Source organism: Corapipo altera, unplaced genomic scaffold, assembly GCF_003945725.1.
Source record: "Corapipo altera isolate COAL_440 unplaced genomic scaffold, ASM394572v1 0, whole genome shotgun sequence".
Lineage (NCBI taxonomy): Eukaryota > Metazoa > Chordata > Aves > Passeriformes > Pipridae > Corapipo > Corapipo altera.
The window spans coordinates 23,070,237-23,076,635 of NW_020884872.1; positions in this window are offsets into that span (position 1 = coordinate 23,070,237).

Here is a 6,399-nt window from a genome sequence, read left to right on the forward strand (position 1 = left end):
GTAGGAATTTATTTCTATGTATCCAAATATTTTTCTGGTTTTGTGCATTAATATTCCAAACTATTATTTTGTGAAAATTGCAGCAGTACGTAGGGCTAATACATGAGCTTTGACTTAAGGTAGTTTTATCTGATTTGCTGCATTTGTTTCAATGCCAATAAGGATGAGGGCAGTTGAGAGTTGAACACGTCTTACTGTGCCTGTAATTCAGGCCACTGAAGTCTCTGAGAGACATTCCAAAACTGATATGTAACCCAAAACACCAAAAATGCAGACCTGCCTTCTAGTAGATGAAGCTCTGAGGTTCTATGCAGATGCTGTCTCTACTGCACTGGTTTTTACTTAATCAGAGTACGTATCACAAATACCTTGAAAAGTGTAATGTGTGTCATCTTAAACAACTAACTTACTAGAGATTATTATTTTGTGGTTTTTTTTTTCTTGCCTCCAACATATTGTCCCTATTCTGGACTCTGGTAATAAAGAAGGCAAATGAATGGGATAAAACTATTTTGGGAAAACAAATAAGCTTGAATTGCACTTTAATTCAAGAAATAACTTGATATGCCTCACCAGTACATACTTGCACATGTACTTGTTCTACAACTAAATGCAGAAAAAAATTGTACCAGTTCTAGGTTTATGCTGACTGTCAAGCTATAATTGTGTTCTTCTCAATATTGTATACTAAAAGACAGTTGTAAGAGCCAGAGTTTATTTCAACTTTAGTCAGTAATTGATTTAGTTTAGAGAGTCCTTGATACTAAAATCTCTTGGTTGGAGAAGGAGGGTACTTTACAGTCTTAATTTTCCATCCTGCCCAAGTGTAAGCTGTGCAGAGGAGGTGTTTGTGCTTTGAGTACTGTTGCAGTTCGCTTGAAGAGAACAGCAGCTTACTCAAGCCTACAGTGTGTCAGGCTTACTTCAGAGCCTGAACTTAAGTCTTCTCACCCTGAAGGCCCAAGTCTCTTTTCTTTCAGAAACTTTGTGAGAGTGTGACTGAGCAGCTTAGCAAATATTAGGACTGAACCTTAGGAAAACTCTGAGCTTTACAATGGCAGCTTTCTGTGAGTCCACGTTTCTTCAGAAGTTAATAACATTAGCTCATTTTTTGATTTAGGATACAAAAATAAAAGATTCTGAGCTGCTTGGTGCTTCTGAAGTTTGGTGAACAAATGCCAGAAATATGAAGTGTTTCAAATTGTGTGTATAATATCTAGTAGCTTCTTTGGCCTGATTTTAATTTCTCTGTTACAAAGAAATTGTAATTGAATTTAGGACCCTCTTCTAATCAAGGTGCTTGTAAAACCATTTAACTGAAGTAGGGCTGCTGGGCTGTGTTTATACAGTAAATAAAACATTCACAGATGGCATGTCTTTCATTTGTACTGATAAACAGTTTCCTTTGATGCATGCTAGCTATAAATGTCTTAACATTTTGCTCTTAGTTTTTTGTCAAGCCCATTTTAATAAGAGGTTTTGCAAAAAAAATAAGCACAGGTAAGTATTATTATTATTATTATTATTATTTACCTAATAAGTAGGTAAATTATTTTTTGTTCGTATGAATAAAGCTGATCTAGGAGTTGATATTGAAATGCATTATCAAGGAACACCGTTTTGTTCTGGATTAATAAATTTGTGTTTTGAATGTAATCAGATTTAGGATTTTTCTTACTGGCCTGTGACTTGCAGCAGCACTGCAGTCCTTTGCCATGACGCTTGCTCCTCCTAGCACTGCTGTCACCACTGTAGCAGCAGTGAGTCCGCTACCCCGGCTGATCAGGGAGAAAATGTGTCCCTGCTATGACCTGAACTTTGGATCAAAAGTGCTACTTCTACTAGTTTATCTGAAAAGGAATTTTCAATAGCTGAGTGTAGCTTAAGTCCTTCTATTCTCTGCAGGTATTTGCCACCAGGGAGCAAGACTACTGCAATATGCTGTAAAATAGCATTCAAATGGCGCATTTTGAATCCATTTTAAAATATTTACATAAAGCTCCTGAGACTCATGTAATCCCCAGCAAAATCTTGGTAATGCAAGAGGGAAGGTGTGGTGGTGGATCACTTAGGCAAGTGTTGCTAGGGACTGGACTGAATCTGTTCTTTAATATCACTGTCTGACCATTGAGTAAAGGGAGTTGGGTTTTTTTATTATTATTTTATAAATAAATTTTCTAGGCAGGCTATCAGAACGTGAGTGACCATTACTCTTGAGTCAGTTTTTCTTGCTGACCCTTGTTTTTGAGGTAACTTCTGGATTGTGAAAATATCTGAAGTCTGTTTGGAAACTAGATTCTGTCAGTAATTTGCTATTTTAATATTTTTTTTCTATGCAGCTGATGATTATTTACATGCAAAATATGGCAAGTTTAAAATTAATATGTTAATTTGTTTAAAATTTTAATTATTTAATACACTGAACTGGTAATCAAATAAAGGAAATCTCTGCATTCAGTTCAAAAACAATGAAAGCTTTGGATGTAAATTATTTTCAGGTTGGAAGTAGAGTATTATTTTCTGAATAAACAGGTATCATGGAGGTAGGCTGATTTCAGTTCTTCAACTGGGGGATTAACACTGGAAGCTGTTGAATGAGGAATGAAAAGAGGAAGATTTCTTTCCATTTCTCTCTTCCACCCACATGTCAATAATTCTCATGGCTCAGCTTCGCGAACGAAGATTTGGGATGTCAATAATTATGTAGTAGAAAAAGTGTAGCTACAGCTGTAACTCAGAGTAAAGCTGAAATATGTACAGGGCATTTCTCAAAACTGCCTAGGTTGTGTTGAATGCCTCACAGCTTGCCCTCCGTTTTGTATCAGACTTTTCTTGGATGCTTTCATTAAAAAATTGATGAGGTGGGACATGTTAGGAGTCATCTTCTGAAAACAGATTGTTGGTTGTTGCCATTAACTTATACTCTAAATGCCTTTTGTATCACTTTGAAGTGTAAGTCTTTGATAGAAGTATAAAATCTGGCCTATTACCACTAAGAGCAACGTTCACCTGGATGGAAAAGGAGTTAACCCTATCTTTTTTTTTTTTTTTCTTTTTGGTCACAGTGTCTATATGAAATATTAAATGGTTTGAAGTTTGACATGTGACATGTTACATTTCTTAAGCAAAGGAGGCTTTTCAGCTTTAAAAGAAAGCTTTTTTACTGGTTTTGTTCTGTATATGTGACACGCAAATGTCAAAGGAAGTTGCCAATACAAAACAGTTTTCAGCTTCTGGGTTTTATGCAGAGTAAAAAAACCTTTTCATAGGTAATGCTTACCAAAGGGTAGGATTCCTGGAGTGAAATAGCCTTCATTAAGAAGACAGATCAGCCAAGGAAGTAAACTTCCATTGGGATTCCTGTGACAGACAAGATTTACAAAAGATTTTTCAGATTTCCAAATACAAAATAACATTCAATGATCAAACAATGAAGTGATTATTTTTGTCATTGTAATTAAAAAATAAAACCAAATCGGCTTTCTTAACGTGCCAGTGCCAAAATCATGAACAGTACTGAAACTTACTTAGCTTTGTTATGAGCCTTTGTGCTGGATTTTGTTCTGTTTTCAAACTGTCAGCAATAGTAGTAGTTAATACAATAAAAAATGCAACTGAGTCATTTACCTTGTAATGTCTAAGTTTCTAGTGTATTCTGTACACTAAGTGGAGAGTTCATCCTACTTGAAATAATTCATTCCATAACTTTTTTCTCTCTAAATCTCTTTAGTTGATCTGAGATTGGCATAACTTCAAGCAACAAAAAAGAGAAAAGCTTCAATAAGGGTATAGAAGCAGTCAATGACTTTAAGAACATATGTTGTCCAAAAGTGTGGGGGTTTTGTTGTTTGGGTTGGGTTTTTTTTCCCTGCATAGGGCCATATAGCATATGATGTATTGGAAGGAAAAATACAAGCTACCTTGAAAACCAGGTTTGAGTTACAATATAGTTTCATATATTGCCAAAAAAGTTGTTGCATTTACTGGCTTTTTTTAGCTAGTTCCCTTTAAAGACGTCCATAGCTGTATTTTCCTGTATTGTTTTGAAAGTGCTTGCTTAATGTTCAAACTTGTTTCCCTGTTGCCCCAAGGGTGACACTATTGGAGTTCACTTCTGTTTCTCCTGTTGAAAGAATCTCTGATCCTGTTTCTTCTCAAGGTGTTATGGGAGATAGCAGCAATAAATTACAGATTGAAACAATGCATTATTGTAAGACTCATGAAAGACTATGAATGAGAAGCAGACAAACAAAAGAGAAAAAAAAATCCTGTCATGCTAGAGTCTTTCAAAAGGTTTCCAGTAATATGATTAAATTAAACTCTTTAAAACAGGGTCTTAAGATACAAAGTTACAGAATCAGATACAGTTTCTCCTATTAATTGCACTTGTTCCATCTACCCAATTTATCTCCTTTTGCATGTTTGAATAGTGGGAAGTCAGTAGGGGTTATGTAACTGGCTGGAAAAAGAGGGTCTCTGAGTAAGGTGAAAAAAATTATTTTCTACAAAATGCTCTAACAGAGATGTAACACTGCAGAACAAATGTTTACCTGTGGCAACAAGGGGGAAAAATACATGCATTGCATGTGTTGCCTGGGGGTCACCATAGTGCATTTAGGCAGTGTGCCTTTCTTTGCTTGGGGTTTTAATTTTTTTCAAATTGGAAAAGGGGCTGTGTGAAATAAAAATCTTCAATGCTTATTTCTGTTGATACTGTATCCTTTTCTATAAGGATAAAACCAAAACCAACTAAAAAACACCACCACCCATGAAGTGGTTGATTTAATGCAGATGCAGCTTCTAGGGATGGAGAGAGTACTTGAAACTAAAGAACAGCAGTATCTCAGGAATGAGAGAGGAAGTGTTTATATCCTTGGTTTTGAAAGTTTTCTGTCAGAATCTCGTATGCAGTGCCTTATGTTACACCAGAGGGACTTGGGACTTCATGGATTAAATTAGGTAGACTAATTTGAAGTGGGGGAAGGAAGTACTTAGGAATAAGTTTTGACTTTCACTTGACCATTTCACAGAAGCACAGGGTGGTTGAGGTTGGAAGGGATCTCTAGCAGTCATCTGGCCCAGCGCTCCTGCTCACACAAACCAACAAAACAGGAATTTTGCATTCATCTCAAATGACGCTTTTAGAATTGTCCTCAAAAACTGAGAAATAAAATGTACACTGCTCTTTGTTTTGTTTTTGTATTTCACTGAAAAATAAAGCATTTATTTTTCTATTAAACCTTTTTAATTTTAAAGTTTTCCAAACAACAATTAATAATAATAAATAATTTCTTATTTATTATTAATATAATTAATCGTTCTCATAACTAACTTCAACAGAGTTGAAATGAAAGGCTAAGGAATTTCCTCAGTTCTTTGTCTTCTCAAATGCTGGACTATTTAACCTCTGTGGACTTAACAGAGGTCTGAAGTCATGAAATGGACTATGTGTTGATGTCAGCTGCTGTACACTGCTCATGACAAGCAAGTCTGGTTTGAAGGTGGTGCTGGATTTGCTGTCTCTATAGACAGCTTTGGATTTTCACTTGGAAGAAAACTGATTTTGTGTGTCAACCAGCTCATGGTAGAAAGAATGGTACCTCAGTGACTTCCATGCATAGAACCACAGTTTCCAGTAGTTCATAAATTTTTTTACCTCAGAGTTGCCATTCATCTTCGATTCTCTCAAGTCTAGAAAGCTAGTGAGACCTTTCTGTGGATTGTGGAGGGGGTTGAAGTCAGTGCAGAACCCATATCTTTGCAAGCTGAAAGACAAAGGACTGCTGTGCTCACACTTTGCTGGATATGCACTGAATCCAAGGAGCGCTGGATACTGCACAAAACGTACCTCTTCAAATAAAGAATTTTCACCAGAAACTAACTTACACCCAGTTCTTTCAATGGTGATTTGACAAGCCGACAAATAATGAAATCTTGTAACATTGTGCTTGCATTTCCACCAGACATAGTCTGGATGGTTAATAAATGCTGAGAAGCTCCTCTATGGATCACTGGAGGGTGGAAAGAGAATGTGTCACAACAAAAAGCCCATACAGGATCCATGAGCCCCAGCATGATCATGTTGGGCTTGCCAGCCAACTCTTTCATCACAGACAGATGGGAACAAAGCACAGCAAGACCTCTCAGAAAAAAAGACGTTACCTTGGTCAAGGAAGGCGTTCAAGGCAAAGGCTGGAGCAGCTCTCCCCTGTTCCTGGGGACTGGCTGCCAAGAGTTGTGCAATAGGTTTAAAGACACAAACCTGCCTGCACCCCCCTAGCTTTATTCAGGCGCCCCAAATATATAAGCTCATGTAGGGTGCCTCATGTCAACAAAGAAGTCCCTTTAATATTTTGGCTTTTAGTAATACAGAGAGTACATCTTCTTTCTTCTTCCACT